This window comes from Chrysochloris asiatica, unplaced genomic scaffold (genome assembly GCF_000296735.1).
Source record: "Chrysochloris asiatica unplaced genomic scaffold, ChrAsi1.0 scaffold00062, whole genome shotgun sequence".
NCBI classification, from domain to species: Eukaryota; Metazoa; Chordata; class Mammalia; order Afrosoricida; family Chrysochloridae; genus Chrysochloris; species Chrysochloris asiatica.
Window position 1 is genome coordinate 4,937,023 of NW_006408580.1, and position 13,062 is coordinate 4,950,084.

General features: G+C 39.3%; 1 pseudogene; it reads left to right on the forward strand.

Annotated features, from left to right (window-relative positions):
* The first annotated feature begins 11,627 nt into the window (after positions 1–11,627).
* LOC102839843 lies at positions 11,628–12,582 on the forward strand (annotated as a pseudogene).
* The last annotated feature ends 480 nt before the right edge of the window (positions 12,583–13,062 follow it).

The window sequence follows — 13,062 nt, forward strand, 5'->3', positions numbered from 1 at the left end:
ATGCACAACCTTGGAACAACAGGGCTCTGGGATACAGGGATTGAGACATGGTTTGAATGGGTAAAAGAGGGGAAATCATGTTACAATGCTTGGCTATCTTTTGAATCTTGCCTACCATTGTAAAATAGGCACTTGAGGGGGAGAGAAAGGAATAGCCAGAAACCTTACCATAGAAAGCTTATAAGTCCGTCTTCAGCCTATAAACGATTGTTGTTGTTGTTAAGTGCTGTTGAGTCGATTCCGACCCATAGTGACCCTGTATAGGATTTCCAAGGAGAAGCTAGTGAGCTTGAACTGCCGACCTTGCAGTTCAAATGGCTTTGCAGTCTGGCATATTAACCCACAGTGCCACACCAGGACTCCTAAAATGGGGCTAGAACTTGCCCAGTGAAGGAGGCTTCCTGCTCTAATATTTATTATTTCTTTTCTTTTAGTAACAGTAGGTTTCCTCTACTGGTCTGTTTCTAGTTGTTGGAGATACTGTGTTAATGTGTTAATTTTGGTTCTTTCTTCTTTTGGCATGGGTGCATTTATCGCAATAAATTATCCTCTCAGCACCACTTTTGTCGCATCTCAAAGATTTTGGTATGTTGTGTTTTCATGCTCCTTTGTTTCTAGGAACTTTGTGAATTCATGTTTAATCTCTTCTATTACCCAGTCACTTTTCAGCAGAGTGTTATTCAGTTTCCATGTATTTGACTGTATTTCTTTAGTCTTCTTATTGTTGATTTCTAGTTTTATAACATTGTGGTCTGAAAAGATGTTTTGTAGTATTTTGATGTTTGTAAATTTCTGGAGGCTTGCTTTGTGACCTAACACATGGTCAATTCTGGAGAATGTTCCATGTGCACTGGAAAAGAATGTGTATTGTGCTATTGTTGTGTTGAATGCTCTGTAAACATCTATGAGGTCAAGTTGGTTGGTTGTGCTGTTTAGTTCCTCTGTAGCTTTGTTGATTTTTTTCTGGTAGTTCTATCCCTTTTAGAAAGTTGTGTATTAAAATCTCCCACTAAAATTGTAGATTTGTCTATTTATTTTTTCAATGCTAGTAGGATTTGTTTTATATATCTTGGTGCTCTTTCATTGGGAGCATAGATATTTATTATGGTTATGTCATGTTGCTCAATTGACCCTATAATCATGAGATAGTGCCCTTCTTTATTGCTTATGCTCATTTTTACTTTAAAGTTTATTCTATCAGAGATTAGGATTGTCACACCTGCTTGTTTTTTATTGCAATTAGCTTGGTATATATTTTTTCCATCCTTTAACTTTTAGTCTGTTTTTGTCTTTGTGTGTAAGGTGTTTCTCTTGCAGGCAGCATATTGAAGGGTCTTATTTTCTTATCCATTCTGCCACTATCTTTCTCTTCACTGTGCATTTAATCCATTGATAGTCAATGCAATTATCGATAGATATGAATTAATTGTTGTTATTATGTTAATTTTGTGGTGGTCTTCATTCTTTTGTTTTGCATGCCTTCTTGTGCTGAGTTTGTGTTTTTTATGCTATTTCTTATCAGTTTCTTCTTAGTTTTAATGTTTCCTTTTCTGCTTGGGTCTTCATTTACATGGTAAGTTGTGAAGTATTAACTTTCTTTGGGGTTACCCTATAGTCTATTAACATTTTCCTCCATTTAAGACAGTCTTTTTCATCCTGCAATCTACCTGGATATCTATTCCTATATTTTTTCCTTCTTTCACATTGTTATTATTTTGATATTTGATTGGCTTCCCAGTTCCTTTGAATTCTTTGTTGTAATTTTATTCTGTTCTGGACTCTGCTATCTGTTGACTGAGTTCCGGTGGTATTGCCACACCTGTCAATCTCTGGTTGTTGTCTGTTCTGGTTGGTTTTCAGTCCAAATAACTCCTTTTTAAATGTTTTGATGCACTGGATTAGCTTTGACAAAGTCTCTTAGCTTCTGTTGTTCATCCTGGAATGTTTTGATTATACCATGGTATTTGATTGACAGTTTTGCCAGATAGATGATTCTTGGTTGGCAATTTTTTTCTTTTAGGGTTTTATATATGTCTCCCCACTGCCTTCTTGCCTGCATGGTGTCTGCTGAGTAGTCAGAGCTTAATTTGAGTTGCTTGCCTTTGTAAGTAATGCTTCTCTTTCCCTGGCTGCTTTTAGGATTCTCTCCTTGTCTTTGATTTTGGAGAGCTTGATTATGATATGTCTTGGTGACTTTCTTTTGGGGTCTATCCTTCCTGGGGTTCATTTAGCTTCTTGAATGTTTATCTTCTTATCCTTCAAAATGTTAGGAAATTTTTCTTCCAGCAGTTCTTCAACTATCTCCTCTGTGGACTTCTGTGATTAGTCCTATTCCAGAATGCCAATAATTCTTAAGTTATTCCTCTTCATGTTATCCAGCATGAATCTTAGACTCTCTTCAGATTTTTTTTTATCCTTTTTTCTGCTTGCTCTTTTATCTTAGCAGTATTGAGAGACTGGCCTTCCAGCTCGCTGATTCTGGCTTCCATCTCTTCAGTTCTGCTCCTTTGCCCTTTCAGTGTATTATCCATTTCTGATATGCTATTATTAATCATCTAGACCTCTTTTTGCAGGTTTTGAATTGTTTCCAATGCTATATCTATCTTGTTTGATTGCTCTTATAGCACTTTCATGACTTCTTCCTTGTTTTATTCCACCCCTCTGTGGAGCAATTGAATTTCTCTCCATGTCATTCTTCTGAATTGTTTCTCAGGCAGATTCAAAGCCTGCTCTTCTTCTAGTGGGAAGTCTATGTCTGTCTCTAGTTCCTTTGTCTCAGTTACTCTTTTCTGTTTTTGAACATGTGCTGAAATCTTTTGTTGGTTTTTCTTGGCCATTTTCGGTAGTTAGATGAGTTTTCAATGATTAAATGACTGTATGTTGTTGTGCTGTTAAGCTTACTGAGTGTCTCCTGGTGGGTGTGATAAGGAGATAGGCTTCCCTTTTCACGTATAATGCTTAACAACTATTATTGGCTTCTGTCCAGATGGTGGAATATTATGTGGTATGCTTTTAGCTTGGCTATATGACCACAATTGTTGTCTCTTCTTGGATAATGTAGGGAGAGAATGCTTCCACCCCCCAGGAAAAAAAGTGAGACCAAAAGAAGCAAAAACACAAACAATATAAAAGCAGAGACAAAAACCACCACTCAAAATAAAACCATAGCCGACTGACCAGTAGCCTTTGCTGCGCAGGTCAGTGTGCATGCACAGTAGAAACCTCTAGCAGTGGTTAGGGGTATCCACTTTCTCAGGCCCCTCCTCTAGTCACCACTGTGGAGATGCGCAGATAGATATTAAGAAATGAATGCTAGAAAGATTGTCCACAATTTTTATCTCTGAAGGTCAGTTAGGTATCTGCATGTGCACAGCATAATTATCAAAATAGCTGTGTCTTTGTATGTAGTAGTTAGTGTTGACTCTTGCCTTTCATGTTGGGGTTTTACAAGGTGCTCATATGGTTTGGCTATATGGCCAGACCTGCCTTTTCTTGCTAGGTAAGGCAGGAATAAAGGGTCCTACCCAGGTCAACTTTAGGTCTGGGTCCCAGAGTCAGATGTCATAAGAAGCAGCCAAAGGATCAGCCTAGGGGACCAACAGGGCTGCTCCCAGGGACCTCCTCACTGTACTGTGGGAAAACTGTGGACACAACTCTGGACACTTTTGGGGGTGTGCTCCCACCTGCTTGAAGGTGTCTGTGCTGGGCAAAGAGGGTGCAACACGCAAAGGAGGAAAGAAAAGTGTAAAATCCATCACACCTCTTTTTCCAAATGCCCCTCCATGGTTTTTAGCACTGTATCACTGTGTTAGTCTGGCTGTGGCCCCACCCTCTAATTTCAGCCCAGGCCAAGGGGCCCACAGGGAGCATCCTGCATCCTGATTGATTCAGAAATCACCATATTTTTCTTCCCCAGTCAGATTTCTCCACCAATGGGTGAGGAAAACTGACGTCCTGCACCTTATTCTAGATCCAAAACTCTGGAGCTGCTCTGGGAAAGTGCCTTCTGTGGTTTTTCCACACCTCTGCCAAGGAGCTTCTCCTACCTTATGAACACAGTCTTCATGAGAGCTTGCTCTAGCCAGATGCTTTATTTTATTTTGATGTTTTTAAATTTATTGAGGCTTTCTTTGTGGCCTAAAATATGGTCTTTTGTGGAGAATGATTCCTATGCATTGGAAAAGAATGTGTACTATGCTGTTTTTATTTGGTGTATTCTGTATATGTCTAGGAGATCGGGTTGGTTGATTGTGCTATTTAGATCTTCTAGATCTTTGATGAATTTCTTTCTAGTTGTCTGTCCATCATTGAAAGTGGTTAAAGTCTCCTATTATTACAGAATGATCTGCTTCACTTTTCAATTCTGCTAGTTTTTTTTTTGTATTTTGGAGCTCTGTCATTGGGTGCATAAATATTTATTATAGCTATGGCTTCTTGGTCTCCTGGTGTGTCACTGTATGATTAGCACTGGACTGAGAACCACAAGATAAGCAGTTCAAACCCACCAGCTGCTTCTTGGAAACCCTATACAGGGTCACTATGAGTTGGGGCTGACTCGATGGAATTTAACAAAACAAAACAAAATTTATGAACATTGGAGAAGAATGTGTATTTCTTGGTTGATTGAGACTTTAATAATTATATAAGGGGACTTCAAAAAAGTTTGTGGAAAAATGGAATCTTTTCACAAAATTTTTAAAGTCCCTTTATATAGTGCTCTTTTTTGTCTCTTATATTTTGACTTAAAGTTTATTTTGTCAAAGATTATTATTGCCACTCCTGCTTTTTTTGGTGTGTGTTTGCTTGATATACTTTTCTCTTTCTTCGATTTTTTAACCTGTTTATGTCTTTGTGCCTAAAATACACATTTTAGGCAACATATGTAGGCAACATATGGATGAGTCTTTTTAAAATTTGTTTATTCCACTCTGTCATTGTCTGTCTCTTGACTGGTGCATGTAGACCATTTATACTGAATGCAGTTATTGATGGGCATGGATTTATTGCTGTGGTTTTTTTTTTGTGTGTGTGTATGTTGTGTTAATGGTTTCTTTATTCTGCTTAATATTCTTTTTTTAAAAAGTTTTATTGTGAATTGAGTGATAGTTTACATGGAAGAACATCAGCTTTACATTCATCCTTTTGTATATCATTTCATTGCAATGATTACAATGCCCTCCATGCATCATCATTCAACAGCATTTGCTTCCATTCCCTCTGTTTTTTTTTTTTGATATACACTGAAGCACTCAGGAATGTATAACCATTCAAACAGCTAAAGGGTATACCCTGCAAGCCTGCTCCCCAGCCACCAGCACACAGCCCCTCTCCCTCCTTGAGTTTTAGTCCGCAGCTGCTCTGTCTTTCCATGTCATCATATCTGTCTCCATCTCTGGTGTCGCTGCTTCTCTGGATAGGGTCCCACACTCCACTTTTCTCTCTTTATGGTCCCAGTGTCCTACACTCCTGGACTGCAAAATCAACCACTCCCCTCCTTTTGTTACAAAATGTCTACCTTTGCATTTGCAACATTCACAATCAGTCCTGATAGCAATTATTCGCTATTGAACCACAAGAGTCTTATCCTCATCTCCTTTCATCAGTCCCATCTAGACAAGTTGGAAACCACTCAGTGGAGAGTCTACCTTCCCCCGTATCCTCTGAAACTAGGCTTCCACTTGAAAACATGTAAGCCAGTCACTTTGTGTCTTTGTAGTGCCCCCCTCCCCATTTTAGGTAGCCAATGTCTAAGTTGCCCATCCCTGTCAACCCTGTATACAGAGGTGGTGGGAATGATCCTTGCTGTAAAGATTTGTTCCCTCTTTTAAGTTACTACATCCATAAATATAGGTCAAGTTCATCAAATTGTAGCGGATTACACTTTTTTTCCTCTTCTTTCTTCCTCTAGTCGAGTTCTAATCATACAGTCATTGAAGCTAGGTCAAATGGGCACTATCTACAAGTATAGGCATTCTTGTGCATCTCTCCTCACTTCACATCAGCTGGACACTTCACTCTTTGCTCTAGTACTCTGTGGTTATGTTCCTATGCATAGGTTCAGGAGTCCCCAGGTCTCGCTATACTGCTGGCCAACCAGGTCTCAATCCAGGTTAACAGGAGTCTATTGAACGTGATCAAACTTAGCTCACAGCTTCATTGCTGTTTTTCCCCCACTTCACCTTATCGGTAGACCAATGTGGCCGCCAGCAAGATTACATGCCTGCTCAAGTATCCCCTTTGAGTTTCAGTCTTTGAAGGGGGTTTGCACTGAGGGGACATGACCACTTGCCTTGATGGCTCCCCAGAGAACAATTTGCTTGTTCTTCTAGTAGTCAATCAGACTGCCATTATTGTTTTTGATTTTTCCTGCTGGTCTTTCTTTCAAGAAGTATCTTCGGTTCCTCTAGTTGCTCCAGGCTGGCCTGCTTGTTTTCTCAAGTGGAAATTTCCCACCTCATAAGATTCTGGATGGGGATCAGGATTCCACCTACTGTCTTATGCATTGCAAAGATTCCACAGGAAGCCTCTTTCAATGGGCAAGTTCTAGCCCCATTTTAGGTATTCCAATCAGTTATAGCCTGATGTGATACATTCTTTTTGTTTGTGAATTTTCTTTTTGTATCCTTTGTTGTTATTGCTATTGTGTTTACTGATTATTTTATTTTCTTCTTTATTTTGGTGAGTACATTTATTAATTTTCTTTGTGGTTATTCTGATATTTACCATTATCTTCCTAAATTTATAATCTCCATATGAAAGTTCTGCAATTATACCATATATTTCCCCTTTTAGTTTTGAAGTTATCATCATTTACAGATTGACATCTTTAGTTCCTTATTTTCAATTTTATTTTACTTTTGAGAATTATTTATCAAGTTGTTGACTGGTGTCAATGGTGTCTTTCTAAAGGATTCCCTTTAGTATTACTTTTAAGGTTGGTCTGTTTTTTTTACAAATTTCTTTAATTTCTGCATATCTGGGAATGTCTTAGTTTACCCATCTTATTAGGAAGACAGTTTTTGTGGGTATATGATTCTTGGTTAACAATTCTTTTCTGTTAGGGATATCTATCTATCTATGTATCTATCTATGTATCTATCTATTTATCTATCTATCTACCTATCTATCTATCATCCCAATGTCTTCTTGCCTGTGTGGTTTCTGCTGAGAAATTAATTCTTAGTCTTATTAATGCCCTTTTGTTGGTGATATTTCATGTATTATGAGCTGTTTTTAAAATTCTTTGTAAGTCTTTGGTGTTGGAAAGTTTGATTATGATATGTCCTGGTGTTGGGGTCTATCCTGTATGGGGTTTGTTGAGGTTTGGGATGGAAAACTTCTCATTTTTCATGATATTAGGGACGTTTTCTGTCAATAAGTGTTCAAAAATTCTCTCTTTGCTTTCTTTTCCTCTTCAGAAATTCTAATTACCCATAAATTTTGTCTCTTAATTTTGTCCCATACAACTGTAAGGCTTTCTTCATTTCTGATTTTTCCTCAAACAGATTAGTATCAAGAGATTTGGCTTTTATTTTGATGAGTATTTCTTCCATTGATTCAGTTCTACTTCTGTCCTTCAACTGGATTATTTATTTCTGGTATTTTATTGCTAATCATTTGGAATTCTAGCTGAGTTTTTGTATGGTTTCTGATTGTTCATTTATTTTGTCATTTTCTTCTTGTACTGTTTTCCTTAGTTCTAGAATTTTGTCTGTATTTTCCTTGATCACTTGAAGATTCCATATATAAGTCATTTGAATTCGTTAGTAGGCAGTTCTATTACCATTTCTTCCTCAGGAAGGTTTTCTATCCTTTTATTGTGTTCACTTGATTGAGCCATTTTATCTTGTTTTTCATATGATTTGTTTACTGTCTGCTGTCTTGGAGTCATTAAGGTGTTAATTAATTTATTTTTATATTTCTTTTTTTTGTGTGTGAGTTTTGTTTTGTTTTGACGTCTCCAGAGCCATGTTTCATCTTTTTCTCTTTAGAATGCCTGTTTTCCCTCTGTGTTATTATTGTTGTTGTTGTTGTTTTGTGGTTCTCGTCTATGTGTAACTTTGGTGGTGTCTTGGTTGGGTATGATTTCCTCTCACTAGTGGATGTGGTGGGTCATACCTTCATGCAAATTCTCTGTGGTTAGGCTCGTAAGTCTTTCCTTACTGGATTGAGTATGGGAGCATTTCCTCCGATACTGGGTGACAAATATTGGCTGTTCAGGATCCTTCTACAGTCCTTGTGGTACTGTGTGGACCTCTGGGTTGTTGCTAGCAGTTAGTGCATTTGCTACCCAAATGAATGGGGAGTAGTCCTGCTGTGAATGCATGAATTGATATCTCAGTAGGTGGTGTGGTACCAAAGAGTTTCAGTGCAAGTACAGATAGCCTAACAAGGATTGTTTTAGGTGAGATGTGTGATATTGCAGCTGGGTGGACATTGAATGAGGACCCTAGTGTCTGACAATCATTTGGCAAAAGCACAGATAGCACCTTTCAGGATGTAGCTGGCATTGATAGAGAGGAAATGTGTCTGCTTATCTGATCAGTGGGGCATGGGTGCAGGGAGTGTTCTCCTTGGTTACTAGGTTAGCCACTGTGTGTGAGCACCACTGATTGCTGGGTGGTCAAGGAGAGGGTACTTGGGTTACTGGTCACCAGTTAGGTGGCACAGGAATTTGCACTACTGGTTGATGGGTAGGTAGGATGAAGGAATGAGGGGAGTCTCATGCCTCTAGTTTCTGATTTGGTAGTAGGAGTGTATGCCACCAATTGCTGGGGGCATAGTGATTCAGCAGTGGTCAATATAGACATGTTGTTGTTGCTAAGTGCCTTCGAGTCAGTTCAACTCATAGCGACCCTGTATAGGGTTTCTGAGGAGCAGCTGGTGAGCTTCAACCACCGACCTTGCAGTCAAACTGACTTTGCAATCTAGTGCATCAACCCGCAGTACCACACCAGGATTTCAAAGTAGACATGAACCTTTAGTTATAGGTCCAAAAACACAGGAATGCATGCCTTAGGGATAGGCAAGGGCAGGTGCGAGCCTCCAGTTGCAGGTCTGATGGCACTGGAGTGCATGCTGCAGGGATGCTGATGACAAGTGTGACCCTCTGATCACAGGTCTGACAATGTAGGAGTGTGTGCTGTAGAATTCTGGACTTGGGGACTGTGTTTTCCCTGTCTCTGGCACTCACTCCTTGCAGAGTACAGCTGGCAATCAGGACTTAACCAAATAAGAAGAAGTAGGGCTGTCCAGAGTTCAGTTGTGTGGGGGTATCTCTAGCTACCACTCCAAGGAACCTTCACTCTGCCAGCACCACCACCTAAATGATTAGAGACCCCTGCTGGGGAGTAGTTCTGTCCCTATTTTCTAACTCCTTCCCTACTCTATGGTCACCTGATCCTTCTCTCTCCCATCTTCCTGCACTTTCCCTTCTTAGATCTGCTTCATGTTCTGATCACCTTGTTTGAGCCTAGTTTGTCTACACAGTATCTCTTTTCTTCTATTGGGGATTCTGTGAAGTTGCTTTCCTGTGTTTCTCACCTGGGAATCCTGCTCACTGTGTCTCAACTTGACCATCTGTGCCAGATTGGCTGGTAGGGCACCTACAGTCTGTAAGTCTCCTCATTCATTGTTTCAATTCAGTTTCTCCTTTTCTTTGGTGTTCAACCTAATTCTTAATCCTTCCATTTTCTGTTCTGGGTTCCCAAATTGTCACATCTGTATATGTTTCATTTGGTTTCTGCGTTCTTTGCTGTAGGTGGATGGCATAGTGTATGTGATTAAATCACCATACTGGACGGTCCACCTGATTGTACATTGTTTTATTATTTTTTGTGTTTCCTGTTTCCATTACTCCTTCTTTTTAAACCCTTCTGAACTTTGTCCTTGGGTTCAGAAATGCTACCCTTTTTATCTCAAAAGGTTGATTATTCTCAGGTGTAGATGCCTCCCTAGTGTTATTGTTCCCTTTATAGACCTATTTATTTGACTCCTGGTATGGCACTGTAGGGTAAGCACGGGACTGTTAACCACAAGTTCAGCGGTTCAAACCCACCTCGGAAACCTTATACAGGGTCGCTATGAGTTGAAAGTGATTTGTCGGCACTTAACAACAACATTGTTTGGCTAAAAACTGAGCCAGGGTCTACGCTCATTTCTAGATTTGAAGAGTGACTAAGGACCAAGGGATCTATTAGAAAGACAAAAAGAACTACAAAGAAGTATTACACTTCCCTCAGTAATTATATTTTTAGAAGCAATGTTAACGCTGTGATTTTAAAACTGTTTTTATTTGTCAGAGGCTAAACCAAAATACATAAATTCACTTTTATTATGTTATTATGGATGAAGATATTCAGTTAAAAAACTTTTGCTGTTGTTAGGTGCCATAGAGTCGGTACCTACTCTCTATGCTGGAGAGCAAGTTTCAGTGTCCCTTCTGACATCCATTTTGACCTTTTCCTTCTTTCTTGTCTTCTTAACAACTTTTTGCTCTCTTCATGTATGATGTTCTTGATGTCATCCCACAAATCTTCTGGTGTTTGGTCTTTAGTGTTTAATGCATCAAATCTGTTCTTCAGATGATCTCTAAATTCAAGTGGGATATATTCAAGGTCATATTTTGGCTTTTGTGGACTTGCTTTCATTTTCTTCAGCTTCACTTTGAGTTTGCATATGAGATATGATGGTCTGTTCCACAGTCTGCCCCGGCCTTGTTTTCACTGATGATATGGAGTATTTCCATCGTCTCTTTTTGCAGATGTAGTCAATTTGATTTCCATGTATTCCATCTGGTGGGGTCCATGTGTATAGCCATCTCTTATGCTGTCTTAAGAAGGTATTTGAAATGAACAAGTCATTGATTTTGCAGAATTCTGTCATGCGATCTCCAGCATCATTTCTATCACCAAGGCCAATTTTTTCAACTACTGATCCTTCCTCTTTGCTCCCAACCTTTGCATTCCAATCACCAGTAATGATCAATACATCTTGATTACATGTTTGATCAATTTCAGATGGAAGAAGTTGGTAGAATTCTTCTATTTCATCTTCACTGGCTTTAGTGGTTGGTGCATAAATTTGAATAATAGTGGTATTAACTGGTCTTCCCTGTAGACTCATGGATATTATCCTATCACAGACTAGAGATACAAATATGAAAATCAGAGAAGTTAAGAACACTTGATGTAAAATTTTAATTTAAAACATCAACATGGACTATTATTATTACAAAATATAATTCCTAAATGTTTATACCAGAGCCAGCAAATATTTCCTGTAAAGAGTTGGATGAACATACCATTGCTATTGAAACTATTGTGCTCTGTTTTTGTTGTGTAAAAGTAGCCCTAGGCAGTATGTAAACAAATGAGCATAATGACTATGCCACAATACAACTTTATTTCTGTAAAAAGGCAGTGGGGAGCAGTGGGAGGGGGGGAGGTGCAGGGAGCCAGATGGACGCTGTGGGCTGAGATGCTGTTGGGCTGTGCTAGAGATGGTTGGAGACCAAGAGCACTGTGTTGAAAGCAACAGGGAGAGGCACACTGCCAGGTCCTCAAGAAAGTGAATGCTGAGGACAGGAATAAGCAGGCCACTGAATTTCTTTATTTGGAGTATACTTCATGAACCCTTTCTTGAGCATGTCTACAGGTTCTGTATGCAAACGATCTGATGATGAAGAGAAGACATAACAGGGGATTTGAAAACTAGTCCCTCCATGCACTGCTCTAAAGAAATAGCTGCCTTCTATTCCCCAAAATGCTTTGCTCATAACTAAGCCCACATCTCCTGCCCCAACAGCACAGTCAACAAATGGCATACATGTTTCTTCCTTCTACCTGGAATACTCTCCTCTTGCAGGATTTTCCTCAGTTAAAGTAGAAGTTACAAGGTGCCTATATGCAGCCGTCTTATCTCTGCATTAATGTGATCTGGAGTAATATTCATAAGGCATGGTCTTTATCAAGAAGGCATATTTAAATTTACAGTTTACATCCCTGACGACTTCCCAGATGGGGATTGTCCATGCTTAGTGTTTGATTTTCCTGTCTTTCACCTGCTGATTGATCCTACTTCAGGTGAACTGGATGTGAAGAGTGCATTTACAAAGGGGAAGAAGAACCATAATCATATTTGGCAATTATTAATGTTTGCACGGGAGTCCTGGTGTGGTGTTGTGGGTTAATGCTCTAGCCTGCAAAGTCGGTTTGAACCGTAAGGTCGCATTGGGTTGGAACGGACTCGACAGCACTTAACAACAACAACAATGTATGCAAGGAGAGTTTTCTACAAGATTGATACAGCAAGGACCTTAAACTCAGAGGCTGCAATACTGTACAAAAAGATGCTCAGTTTCTTAAGAGATTGACAGTATTAAGGTGTGCTCAACTCATTTGCTTGACTAACCTACAATAGAGGACCCCTATGCAATTAGCTATTCTCCATGGTGTCCTTCCATATGTGATGAAATCAGAGAGAAGATTCTGACTCAGAAGTATTCACGTTGTTGTCCTGTCGTGGGTAAAGCCTGGCTCAGTACAACCTTTCAGTAAAGAAGAGAAAACAGTAGCAACCTAAGAGGTGGTGAATCTGATGCATCATACACTTTCATGCTGGACTCTGGCCTAGTTAAAGCTGACCAATGGCAAAGGACTGCCTGAAGAGTTAAACTGTGTGGGTAATAACCAAGATCAGTGGTTTCCATATATGCTGAGCTTCCCATAGCAGGTTCTGGAAACCTCGCATTAAAATAATGCATTACTCCAGTCAGAAGTGTCTTTAGGGTGGTTATCTAGTTCAGTACTTCAAATTGTTGGGGACCTTGAGTCTTAATATTTTTCTGAAATACAATGCTACAGATAAGTTGCATTTATTGAAACTAATGCTAGAGTAGGAAGGGTCCAACACTACTTGATGTTTCTTTAAATCGGTGGTTTCGGTTGTACATATGTGCTAGGATGTGGAGAGAGCCAGTTCTATCGCTCAGCACTTAGAAGCAGAAGATCATTTGAGACTCAATCCTCAGCCTACTGTCTGACTGATTAATAAACTGCTGTT